Raw genomic sequence first — 13050 nt, forward strand, 5'->3', positions numbered from 1 at the left:
TGTGGAAAACACATAAAACTCAAGTGCTACAAAGTTCTTTCTGGGGTGTAAGCTTGACCAAAGGCTATCTGGATTAAAAAATTGGTAAGCACTTGACAAAAGAGAAGTTATCGCCTCCTCCTTTGGTCTCCCAATGTGAACTACTTGTGTGTGTTGAGAGCAAGCTTTAAAACTTAGGCAGCGGAGGATGTATATAAATCCGGTTCCCCCATGGAGCTAACTTTATTTCAAGTTTCTCACAAACGAAGCACAGTTCAGCCATTGGCTTATGTTCATTCTTCTCATTTTTCAGAGACTTAAATATACCAGTACTGATCCTCTCTTCTTAGATGTGAAAAGCGTGGCAAGTCTAAGGACAAAAGCAGCATTGAAACGTGTTATCTTAGTCTGGTTTTGATCAGTATACATTTTTTCCTTACTGTCCTAACAGCATCCAGGGTGGGTCACACTAAGGCTCCATCATCTCAAGGGCTATACTCGTCTCTCAGCACTGCTGCAAGAATGGGGCAAACCTGCAGAGATACTTTTCTTCCATACTCTCCCAAGTCCCCGGTAATTTCTGCTGCACAAATTTCCTGATTTACGGTCCATACCTTGTGTTTATATTACCCCTAGCTGGAGTCTTCTGCTAGGGTTGTCCACATTTATTTTCCAGCTAGTCTGCACGCATGTGCAAACTTTATTAATGAAAACATAGGCCTGATGGAGCTTTTCAATTAAAGATCCTACTATGCTCTTACTGGGAGTCATATAAAGTCTTTATCATTATTATTAAGTACTCAGTACCTGTGCTCAATATTTGAGGTGAAAAATAAAAACTAATTTTGATTCAGAATGGGCTTTGTAAACAAAGTTTTATAAAAACTGCATTTAAAGTAAGAAGTTACAGATATTTTTCCCCTCCAATAGCTTCCCAGACTGCGACCAAATATTAGAGTATAATTAAGCAAGGAAAAAGGCGGTGACAGTTTAAACGTAAAGACTCATTTGCTAATAAAGATGAGGAGCTGAGTAAATCAACCTAAATAAAAATCAACCTCATTTTAGACGTACTGAATGCTTTCAGTAGAAGCCCTTCAGAACTGAAGGGGCAGGTACTAATTATCTCCGCAAATCACAGAACTTAAACAGATTAAACGGGAAAAAAAGCACTTCTAGTTGAGGCTGACTCACAATCCCTATGTAAAAACTTCATTTCCACATGCTACATCTGACAAAAGAAAGTAATGTTTTCCATACTTGCCTGTTCTCATTTTGATCAAATTTTAAACAGTTCTTCTCTTCCCAGAGTCGATACGACTAAATTAATAGCAGAAAGGGGAGGGAGAGCTATTGGGACATTAACAGTGCTAGCACACACAGAGTTTGGAACAATGATAAATTGGCATCAGTATAGTCATCAAGCCTAATATTACCAAAGGCCCATCACAAAATTGTTTATGCTACTTAAAGCATTATAGTAACAAAAGCAACAGACAACTAGGTAATCAGACAGTACATCCTGACGTGCAGCGCCAAACTCATCACCAAATCACAAGGATTTCTATTTTCCTTTAAATTCAAAATACAGTATATTCCTCCCACATTTTCTCTGAATGAGAATACTCAGGATGCTCAGCATCTTACCCGAAAGATGCAAGATATGGGTCCAAGAGCAGCATTCTGTTAGAATCTCTTTAAACTAAAAAATAAATTTGAAAAAAATTTTCTGGTTTCAGCATGCCTCACAAAGGAAAAGTCTCAGAAATCAAAATGGAAAAGAACATCAGTATAAATCTCAAATTCATGCTGATGCAAACAGGAAAAAGGCGGTACTCTTCAACCCCCTGAGCAGTTCTTTCTTTTGCATCTCAGCCAAAAGCACTCTGCGCAGAAAAACCCCAGACCTGAGAGGTTATGTGGCACCTATAAAAGAACATTTTCCTGGACAACTATAAAAGCCTTTACAGTGAAATCTACAGCCTTCGCTCACCTCCCTCCCCCTTCAGCCCCAAGGGGCAGGATGAAGGACGGTTCTCAAAACTTTTGTCTTCTTCTGTCACCTATGACAATATAAGACTGCTCGTCAGATCACTCCTCACCACCTTCACAAAGGAGAATAAGGATACACAGCTTCTACTGGAACTACTTATAAAACTCGATTTCCTGTTTGTCTCCCTACCACAAAGATCATCTGATGTCTAATAATATATTTGAACTCAGGCAACAGCCTTTCTTCCAGAGGAGCACTAATCCGAGAACTTCCTCCACGCAGATTCTTGGACACACACAACTTCGACACTTACCTTTGACACCTCTACCCTCTTGACAAATTGGATGGACTTTTCAATGCATTCACCAATTTCATTCAGGGGCACTGACAGCGTGATGCTTATGCAATGAGAAATCGAAACATATGAGGGTGGCAGGATAACACCTGGTGATAAACACACTTGTTCATGAGGCAATCCTCAATTTAATAGACAGAAACGCAAACAGGCCTAACCCTACAGCATTAGGGAAGAAATGTCTCCCCAAGGAAAACAAAGCACCATTCCTCTTCAAGCACATAAATTAAAACCAAAAATATTTAAAATGAAATAAAATAAGATTTTAAAACCAACACAACCCAGAAAGATATGAAACCATAACACCGTGCTATCAAGTACAAAGGAAAGAAGCTTCTGGCCTCTGAGCTTCCTGGTACTTTCACAGATGCTTGGTACAGCATATAAAAGCTCAGTAACAACGGGCTTCCGCCAAAACATATATCATTACCAAAAGCAGCCCAACATTCCCAGATCCCTCTAACCAGTAGATACCCACAGAGGATGCTTCTGTAATCAGGTTATTCCCTGGCTGTGTTGGCAGCAGAATGGACATGCATTCGAGGGGACAGCACTGAGTCACAGCCCTCAGCAGCCTGCGCTGACTCAGCCCCATGCTCTCTGCTGGCAAAGGAGGGTCAAGGTAACTTGCACAGCTTTTGTGGAGGCACCGAAGTCCCTTTGCACAGGGATGGAACAACGCCGCAGTTGACCCAGAGGCAGAGCACATAAAAACGATCCCAATTCCCTTTGCAACCAGATATCCTTAAGACAATGGCTGTCCAGGGCATCATTCCAACACAAGCTCGGCTCCCAGAGTAGTATCAGTTACATGGTTTGTTTTTTTTAAAATTATTTTTTAAATACACAGGTGTGCTGCAGCTTTGGGCAGCTACAGACCCTGGTACTCACAGCTGGCTCCTGCCAGCTCCCAGAGCCTGCTGACAGCCTCTTCAAGGATTCAAATTGGGAAAACAAATATTTATCATACCTACCACATGAAAGACAATCACTAGAAGGACTGAAAAAATGCACTCTGTTGTTAAATGGTAGGAAAGAGCAAAAACCAGACACACTGTATGCAAACAGGAAAGAAGCTTGCTTTAAAATGTCATTTCATTTGCTAACATAATCACTTGCCAAGGTTTTTTTTTTTTGGTCATGCAACATTTAGACTATAAAGGTATTTCCTTTAAAACCAAGGTACATAAATAACAGCCTCTACTGATAAATACAGTCCAAAACCACAGTTTTAATCTTTGGTACTTAAACTGAAATCCATAGTATGGCAGCTGGATGGCCCGAGTTTCAAAGGTGCCAAGCACTTACTGGTTTCAGAAGATGCAGAACCAGCAAGTGCCACACACCTCTCTTCAGACCATGCCCTTCAATGTTCAAAGATACTCACCTAACGTGTCAGGGTCCTGCACCCACTGAACTGACTTCAAATGCAAGAGGCATCAACTTGACAAGCCACACTCACTGCCAGCACCTGGAGACAGCCTGTTTCAGCCTTGCCTAAAATCGTCCTGGCACAGAGAAGCACTACTCATTCAGCCCCTGAAGTCGGTGAAGTGTTCCTTGCCGGGCGCACACTCACCACTGCCATCCCCAAAACTTCAAGTCACAGATGACATCCCAAAAACACCAAGGCCGAGTTCCTCGGAGGGCATGTTATATTGCTGGTCTGTCCCACAGCTCTCCAACAGGAGTGGTTGCTATCACCCTGTTTAACAGGAACGCTTTGCTCCCACGCAGGATCTCTGACCAGGTGACTGCAAGCAACCGAAGGCACCGGCGTGGGATACACTGAGTGCAGAGATGAGTTTGCTGGAGGGCAGCAGAGCCTGACCTGGTTGCAGTCCAAAACTGCGATGATGCCCTGTCTGAGCTAATAAGCCCAGCCATTTAGCTTTTGCTCACTTAAGTCAAAACACAGTTGGCTTTTAAAAGAGAAAAAAGTCCCATTTGCTTATAATAAACAAGGTAAACGTACTCTAGAAGACTTATGTGCTCACAGCAAGCAAGAGGCCTGCCACTGAAGGCCTACAGCACCATGTTTCCATTCCCAAAGCGCATACAGCCCACAAAAGGGTACTAAACTTTCATCAGAGCAAATGAATCTGAATAAGCTCAGGGGAGCAAATATAAAAATGGCCTGAGGTCCATGACTGCAGTGTGGGCAAAGCTACAAGACACAAGACACCTCCCACTTGAAACACTAAGCACAATGTCCTCTACAAAGTCTTCTCAGAAGACATATCTTCATAACGCAACTTCTCCTCCTGCTGAAAAAGCTGGGCTACTCTCCCTTGAGCCATGGAGCTGATGCTTTCGCACACAAGCCACGTCGGAGAAGACTTGGCCAGCACACTGCCTGCTGAAAAGAAACTTTAAAAAGCACATGTGCGTGAGAGGTTAGGGCCACACCTCATCTGTTATGCTCCGTTAAACTGTACAGCAAGATGTTGGGAAAATTGCTTTTTCTTAATTACTGAAAGCAAGAATCGCACGTTCATGCAGCCATGCCTTGGCAAGCTTGGGGACAGATCCTGGGAGGCCAGCCTCACGAAGCCAAGCACTGTGACAAAGAGACTGGTGCGGCGCGAGCACACCAGCGCAAGCAGCATGACCACAATCACACCTGAGCTGCTCTCTCCTCTTCGCACAAAAACTGTGTACTCCCCAGCAGAGACAAACCCTAGCCGACGGAGCTCTGCGCTTAATTAACTGAGAACAGTGCGTCAAAGCAAAAGCAATGCACCTGTCAAAGCTAACTGCTGGCCACATATCTGCGAATGTGGCAGCGTACAGAGCACGAATTTCGTGGAAAAGATAGGACTGTTCGACCGTGGGCTGCCAGAGGAGCAGTGAGAAGCTTTCTGTCCTGCTGTGCCAGCCCCAAACGGCGAGGGTTACTAAGCTTCTCCTCTGGTCATTGCACGACTATACACTGTAAGGGCCAAGAACCATATTATTCGCTGCAGAAAAAAATACTCAAATGGACAGAGGATTTGGCAAAATCCCCAAAAGCATCTATCTTAGACATCCTATACGTAACAACAGTCATTCAAGATGTGACTGTTTATGCTACGAGACTCATTACACAGGAGGCCTGCCTATTTTTAGAGGTACATATCACTACAATCAAGTGCTAGATAAACCCAAACAATTATTTTAAAAGGGTATTCCATCACTAATTATTCTAAACATCTTCTGCACTCTGTGGCTTGGCCTGCTGCCACTCTCAAGCATAACAGCTCAGAGAATGATGCTACGACTTCACTTGCACGACGCTCAAACAGCAGTGACAGATAACTCAAACAGAGCAAGTGGCATGTCCATACGAGTCCAACAGCCAGGGCAAGCTCGTCACCACTTCTGCACGCCAAAAAAAAAAAAAAAAAAAGAGACCACAATCTTGTTTATGTTACAAAAATCCAGGAAGTTTTAGTTTACCACTGAAAACGATTCTCTGAGGAATAAATGTGCTACAAAGAGTGGTGAAAGCCCTTGAGCAGCAGCAACATGTTCAGAGCCCCATGATTTGAATTTGATACAGTGCAACATAGAAACACCAACCGTGGTTTGTTGCTGCTTGAAAGAACCTACTGGAGATGAAAAAAACAAAAAAATAGAAGAGGTTAGGCTCCTTGCATGCAGATATATCTGCCCAAAGCACTAAATAAAAGCCCAGACCAAGCATGTTTCTAAGGACCAGCCTGGCTGCTGCTGGCTACATTGCTCCTCAATCTGTTTTGCTGTTTCCTCAGACAGAGTCCAGGCTCCCCAGCGGTTTGCAGCCTCCCCTCCAGACAAGCGCCACCAGCGCTCCCTCCGAGTTTTGAGGCATGCAAGGTGAAGACACAGGCAGAAAGCAGGGCTGGCCCAGGCCGGCAGCTGCCCCTCGGCCACGGGCCAGCCGGGCACCCTTCGGGGGCACCCAGTGCACCTCAAAACGCGTGCAAACGTTTCTTTAAACAAATCCGACTTCTTGCTCAATAACAGGTATTGCAACCACGTTTTTTTTCCAGCGCAGCCTAAATCCAAGCAAATCCAGGAGGAACCACGAAACCCAAACCCACCCAGGGACAAAGCAAAATAAAAAAAAAAAAGGGGGTTAGAGGGTGTTTTTGCCAGCCAGGAAGGAGGGACGGTGCGAGGCGAAGCCGCATTTCACGCCCGAGCTCCCCCGGCAAGGACGCGCCCGCCTTCCCGGCTGCAGCGGGCGGGCGGCGGTGCCGGGGGGGCGGCCAGCCCCGGGGCGGGGTGGGGGGGGAGCGGGCCAGCCGCGGAAAGCGGCGGGGGAATAGGGAGAGCAGGGGAGGAGAGGAGACGGCAGGGCGGCCCGGCCGCCACCACCGCCACCGCTCACCTCCCCGGCCGGCACCGGAGCACCGGAGCGCAGCGGGCACCCACCTCCAAGGAGGGGGCGGAAGGTGACGCCGGGCTCGGCTGCCGGCTCCGCCGGGTGGTTCCCCCGGGGCGAAACTTCCCGCCGCACCGCCACCCCCTCAAAATGGCTCCCCCGCCGCGGCGGTCGCTGGCCGGGTGAGGCCGCGCGGGACCGGGATCAGGATCCCGCCCCCGCCCCGCCGCCGGGCACGGCCGGGCACCGCGCCGCACTGCACCGCGCCCCGCCCCGCCTAACAGGTGCGGGCGGCCGAGTCCGCCGCCGGCACCTGCCGCCGCGTCAGGACCTGGACAGGTCCCGCGGGGCACTCCCACCGCCGCCACACCCGGACCTCACCTCACCTCCCCCGGCGCCTCGCCACTGCCCGGGCCCCGCCGCCGCTGTCGCCGCTCCGCCATCCGCAGCCCCGGCCGAGCCCAGCGGCGGCCCCCGCTGCGCCGCCGCCGCCGCCACCGGCTCCGTGCGCGCCTGCGCGCCACCGGGACGACCGGCCGCGCGCGCCCCCGCCGACGTGCTGGCGGCGCCCGACCCGCCGGCGGCGCGAGCCCCGCGGGAGGGGCGGGGCCGGGGCGGGGCCGTCATTCCCGATTGGCCAGCTCCGGGCGGGGCGGGGGCGCGAGGAGAGCGCGCCCGGGGCCCGGCAACGGGGAGGGAGGTGGGGCCAGTTGAAGGGTGAGTCGGCGCTGATTGGGCGAGTGCCGCGAGGCGGGGCAAGGGGCGGTGTCAGGGGCGGGGCCAGCGCCCGGCTGGGGGCGGGGCTTGTGGTAGGGGCAGGAGGTGTGCCGCGGCTAGATTGTGGGCCTCTGCTTACGCCCGGGTCTTGGCCTAGGCTTGGGGCAGGGCCGCGCCTGTTGTAGCCTAGCGTGGCCCTGCCTGCCACCGAGCACATCTTTGCCTGCATGGGTCGGTCCCTAGTGGGCAGGCGGCCGAAGGCTGGGCCAGCAGGGCTAAGCGAGGCCTGCCACTCCCCAGCCAAGCCCTGTGCCAGGCCTCAGAAGGCAGGTGACAACGGGGTGGCGCAGCGAGCCCTGTGAGCTGTGCTGGGCTGGGTGCCCACAGCAGCCTGTGCAGCATGGTGGGCGCCAGCACCAGCTTCTGCAGGGGTCGGTGCTGGGGACGGTGACTCAGCCAGTCCAGGGCCACCCAGCACCCCCAGCCTGGCCAGGGCAGCCTACAGGGGTAAAACAGGCTCCCACTGAGTGCACAGGGACAGCTGCGAGTGAGATGCCTACAAAAAATATTTCCAGGAAAGCAGAAAAATGAATATAGTTTAAGTCATTAAAGTGCCTTTAGCACATGGAAAAGGACTTTGTGGTATTAAAACTCTCATACAGGGACCCTACGGAACACGCATGTGACGCCCAGCTTGCGGCAGCACCTGTGGTTGAGGGCACCTAGATGCTACTTGGAGGCCCATCAAGATGGTCATCATCACCAGGAGCACAAATGCCACTGAGGAGCTCCTCACCCATTGACTTCATTTGCCTTTTAGACCCAAATGCCTTCATTTTGTTCTTCAACAGTCACTTTTCATCAAGAGGCCCAGAGATGCCAGTGTTGGTTCAAAAGAGGGAAAGAAAAAAAAGACCAAGTCCCCACATCCTCCATGCTTAACCCCAGGGACTTGTGACTTGCCTCAGAGCCAGCAGGGCCCAAGGACTGAGCCTCTGCATTTCCAGAATCATCTCAGATGCTATGTCTCTGTCCACGTGGATCCCACCATGCCAAGATGAGAAGGCCTAACTGTTTTCCAGCAAACAGTGAGCGATCTCCACTCAAACACCAGCAGCAAAGTTCACCTGTACTTCTACCGTGTGTATCATATGGCTCGTTATGTAAATTATGGCTTCAGCCTCTCACAGAACAGGGCATTTGAAAAGGTTTAAATAATTACTTTAAAGCCTGGCTCTTGCACGGTCTGCCTGTGATGGCAGGCTTATGGCGAAAGCACACAGTTGCTTTGAGGAGCGGGTTTCTGAGCAATGACTTGCATTTTGCTCTTGACATCTGCAGGGCTCAAAACAACCCCAGCCTATGGGATGCAGCAGGACACAGCAGGACACAGTGCTGGCCTCATTCTTTTCAGCTTTGGTGGCTTTTCAGGCTTACAGCCCATTACCACTCCTCCCCTGTCCCTCAGAGCACTCGTCATGTCCCAGAATCTCATTCCCAGCCACAGCTGACTACAGACATTGAACTGGTTGAGCAGAAATCTTACTTTCCCAGCTTTCTGTCCCTTTGAGGGTACTGAATGAACACAAATAGTTATTAAATAAGACATCAGCTTATTTAATTTGCCCTCAGCTAATACTTTTCCATCTAAGAAGCCATGCTGAACATTATATACCTTTTTGCCTGGAGCACCGTTTCCAGAGCCAAGTGACAGAGCAATCCATCACACATAGAGGGGGACAGTGGACACCCCCTGCCCCAGCTTTGTGTGGTGGGAGATTTCAGGGTGGAGGTGTGTCCAGTGAGAAGAGCAAGGTGTTAAGTGTAAACTCAGTGAAACACAGAATATATGCGGGAAGTATCTTCAGAAGAAGCTTCCTCCAGGGGAGCAATGGGACAGGTGGCCATGGGGTGCACCAGCCCCAGGACTCTCTGCAGTGGGCCAAAGCAGAGCAAAGATACAGAAAGCACCAGAGGTACCATGGGGAACTGGAGCACTTCCCCCAGCCTGCTGCCCCACCAAAGCAGAGCCGGGTTTCCCCACCCAGCACAACGTCTGGCCATGGATAGAGCCCAAAGCCCCTGGCTGCTGTTGCCGCTAAGACACAAGCAAAACCCAGGAACCACCGACCTTTGCATGGAGGAGAGGAATATCCAGAATTGCAACAGCTGAAACCAAGGTGCTGTGAATTCAGGTGGGACCTTGCCTGCAGGGCCTCTCCTGGAAGACCACTCCTGACATCCATCCTCCTGCAGCTGCCCACAGACCCATGGGTAGCAGCCAGTTTGGTGGCCACCAGGAAAAGAAACTTAATTAAAGTAATTAGGATCCAAAAGGAGGGGACATTTAAAGATAAGACATTTAAAGGTGATATTTAAAGAAAACCATATGATTTTTCTAAGTCTTTGACCCACGGGCATGCTGGTGGGAAGAATCTCCAGTGAGAAGCACCTCTGGCATCTTCCAAGCGTGCCCAGCCATCACAGGAGCTCTGTGTATAAATCAATCAGACAAAAATGACACATACTGTGGCATCAACCACCTCAGTCTTATTCAAACCTTGTACTGAGAGCTTAACGTGCTTTCTCACCCATTTCTCTAGAGCACTTGGGTGGTGGCATCTGTATCACCACTTTGCATTGCGCTCCCTTCAGTGCCCACTGCGGGCTCCAGACGCAGCTCCATTTGTCCCTGGCTGGGTAAGGATCCATACACATGCTCGCAGGGAGGGTGAAGAGGACCAGCGTGAAAGCCCATGGTGGAAACAACAGTCTATTTTTATACTTCCTCCCTCGCAGAGACAATCATCTGTCTCTGCCCTGCTTGGGAGTGGCGACACCCGCAGGTGGGTAGCTCTTGGCTGGCGAAGCCTTCACCTCCGGGAATGCCTGTCTGTGTTTCCTTATCGTACTTTATTTTCAGCTCAAGGAGTTTAACACTAACTACTACTTTCCCCCACCCCCTTCGGCTCAGCAGTGAAGCCAGCAAGAATGAAACAGTGTTATTCAATTCCACCTCTGTGTTGTGGCCGAAGCGGTTGTGTCCCGCCAGAATGCTGGGGAAGCTGCTATGAGGGCAGGAATGGGAGAACAAGGCTGAGAATTAATTACCTTGCCTGGTACCACTGGCAATGATAAAGATCACAGCACTCAGCAGAGTGAGTGCTCCCAGCAGTGGACTGGAGGAGACTGGGGAGGTGCTGGCCCTGGGACAACTGTTTCCTCCAGGGACGTCTGGATGTCCCCCCCAGGACAGCCAGAAATGCACCCAGGGATGTCCCTTTTGGCCCTTCTGGAGTCCAAGGGACAAGGAAGGGGTCTCTGCGAGCTCCGGCTCTGATTGGAGAGAGGAAAGTTGCTGCTGGGGCCCCCGCAAGGGCTCATGTTAGGCAGACGGTGCAGGGGGAGGCACAGTGTTCTCCCAGGCTCCTCATCCCGCTCAATGGCCAGCCTGACTCCACCACAGATCAACTTGGTTCACTGCCACTGCAAGGACGAAAAGGGCTCCCTCCCCAAAAAGCGCTGGCCTTACCAAGCTGCGCTGGTGTAACACAGTTGCTGGTGCTTTGAAACGTCACAGTTTTCCAGATTATTTGCTCTTTTGCTTCCTAATCTTCATCCAAATCCTCTTTTTTTTTTCTTGGTTTGTTCTCCTTAAAGTTACTTTAAAAAATGAATGGCTTTTTAACAATGGCTTTTTCATCAAAGTCCTGGGAAATTGGAAATATTAGGCTGTTGCTCATAAAATCAAGTGAAGCACATTTCCAGTGTCACCAGCCAAAAGCAGCTTTACAGTTTCCACTCTCTGAAATGGTTTTGTGCCCTCGGGCAGCTTGATTTGCAACCTGGCTTCACTCCTTGGGGGCCCTACACCCCAGGACACATCACAGGGCTCAGTTAGTACCAGTGGGAGCAGGGCTGTGCCCGGCACAAGGCTTTGCACAGGCTGATGGTCCCTCAGCATTCCCCAGCCATGGCTAATTTGCCAGCCAGTGTCACCAGCAAGGCTTGTGCAGTGCTGGAGGTCCCTGCGGAAAGCAGGGTTTCAAGAGCTGAGATGACTGTGGCCTTGCCAGAGCCACAGATTTCAGAAGTGACTGACTGTTCCCAGAAGTGTCACGTGAGATTTCAGGGAATTTTGTCTTGAAATCTTGCCTCACTGCCATGTCTGACCAGCTGAATCCTCCTGCTGCTTTTTAATGGATCTGTCTGCATGTGCCCTCCATGTCATGCATATTCTGCAGGTGACTTGCCTGTAAGCTCTGACCTAGAGAGCGGAGTCCAAGGTGAAGGACCCATGTTTTGGCATCCTGATGGCTTTCAGGACAGGTGCTGAACACAGCCCTGCATGCTGGTCTTGCCATCCTAGTGCATAGCTCTTGCCATGCAGTTTCATCCCACACCCACTGTGCTGGAGCCACACCTTGCACTGGGCATGCTGATTCATCCAGACCTGCTTTTAGAGTCCTTGCCCTCACCTGAGGGATGTGGTGAATGCAGTGCCATACCCGTTGCCTCCTCCATCCCATGCCACCAACCCAACAGGAACTGCATCCCCGGAAAGCACTAGCAGCAGATCTAAGCTTGGTAGTTTGCCCCTGCTGTTGGCATATGATTCTCAGTGGAGCAGCAGCCAAGCCTGGGGAACTTGCTTCCAAGGCAATGCTGCAAAAAGAAGGAGCAGGGATGTTTAACACAGACCTTGTAGAAGGTGGCAAGTTGGCTGCCCTATGAAAGGGCAACAGCATCTTTGCCGGGGTGGTGGCTGCCTGCTGGAGGACACCTGGGAAGCACAGATGCCTCCTTCAGGATTTAGCTGCTTGCTGATAGCAATCCTTCTTAGAAAGTAGACAGGGCTGGGAGAAACGCCATGGTAGGCAGGTCCTCACCAGAGTGCCCTGGGCACATTGCCCAGCTCCCTGCACACCCAGCACATCCCACCCCTCCTGCCCAAGGCCCCAGCTACCCTGCAGACACCTATTTGCCTGCCTATCCACCTGTGCGGAGCCTGCCACACTCCCAGACCCTTCCCACCATGATGCTGACTCTTGCCCCATGCCAGACAAGCTTGCAAGCATTAGCCATGTATATCTGAGCAGAGGTCGCTACAGAGCATGTAATTTAACTCTCTCATAAAACTCATCACTGCGTCAATTATTCAGCACACTCACCCCACTGCCCAAGCTCACTTGCTGATGTTTCCATGCTATTGAGATACCATGTTGTTTGCTGTATAATTGGTGTTGGTCGCCAAGACCCAGCTCCTACTTCGTAACACGCATATGCCTGTATTCCTACCACCTTGTTTATGTGTGATGGATTTTATGCATGTGCAGATGCCAGTACACGATACAGCTGCTTTGTAGACAGTCTCTAACATGAATTTCTGAGGCCAGCGCATGATTCTACATGGTTTGGCAGCTCCACTTGCAGTAATCTGCTTGTGCAGACCCTTGAACAATGCTGAGATGCCTACCTGTGCCTACACCGTGCCCTGCGCTGGGTCTGCAGGCAGGATGGTGATGCCAGACTGGCACATGCCCATGAGCACCCAGATTGGGTGCTGGCTGCTGGCCCAAGCAGGGTGCCCTGCCTGCTGTCATCCAAGGGGAGAGCTGGCAGCAGGACATTCCTGAGGCTGAGGGGCTCCCACACCAG

The 13050-nt window shown here is 50.6% G+C and overlaps 1 protein-coding gene across 3 annotated transcripts in view; it reads right to left on the minus strand.

The window, feature by feature from the left end:
* Window positions 1-7182, minus strand: part of ADARB1 (adenosine deaminase RNA specific B1) — an 88623-nt gene extending 81441 nt beyond the window's left edge. The window contains exon 1 of one of the 3 annotated variants that reach the window (XM_075094210.1): window positions 7057-7182. The gene's annotated coding sequence lies outside the window, so the exon portion shown is untranslated. Of the gene's footprint in view, window positions 1-6725; window positions 6842-7056 lie in introns of those variants that run through there. The other 2 variants (XM_075094212.1, XM_075094211.1) reach the window with 2 other exon arrangements.
* Between the last annotated feature and the right edge of the window lie 5868 nt (window positions 7183-13050).

Source organism: Phalacrocorax aristotelis, chromosome 5 (genome assembly GCF_949628215.1).
Source record: "Phalacrocorax aristotelis chromosome 5, bGulAri2.1, whole genome shotgun sequence".
Classification (NCBI taxonomy): domain Eukaryota; kingdom Metazoa; phylum Chordata; class Aves; order Suliformes; family Phalacrocoracidae; genus Phalacrocorax; species Phalacrocorax aristotelis.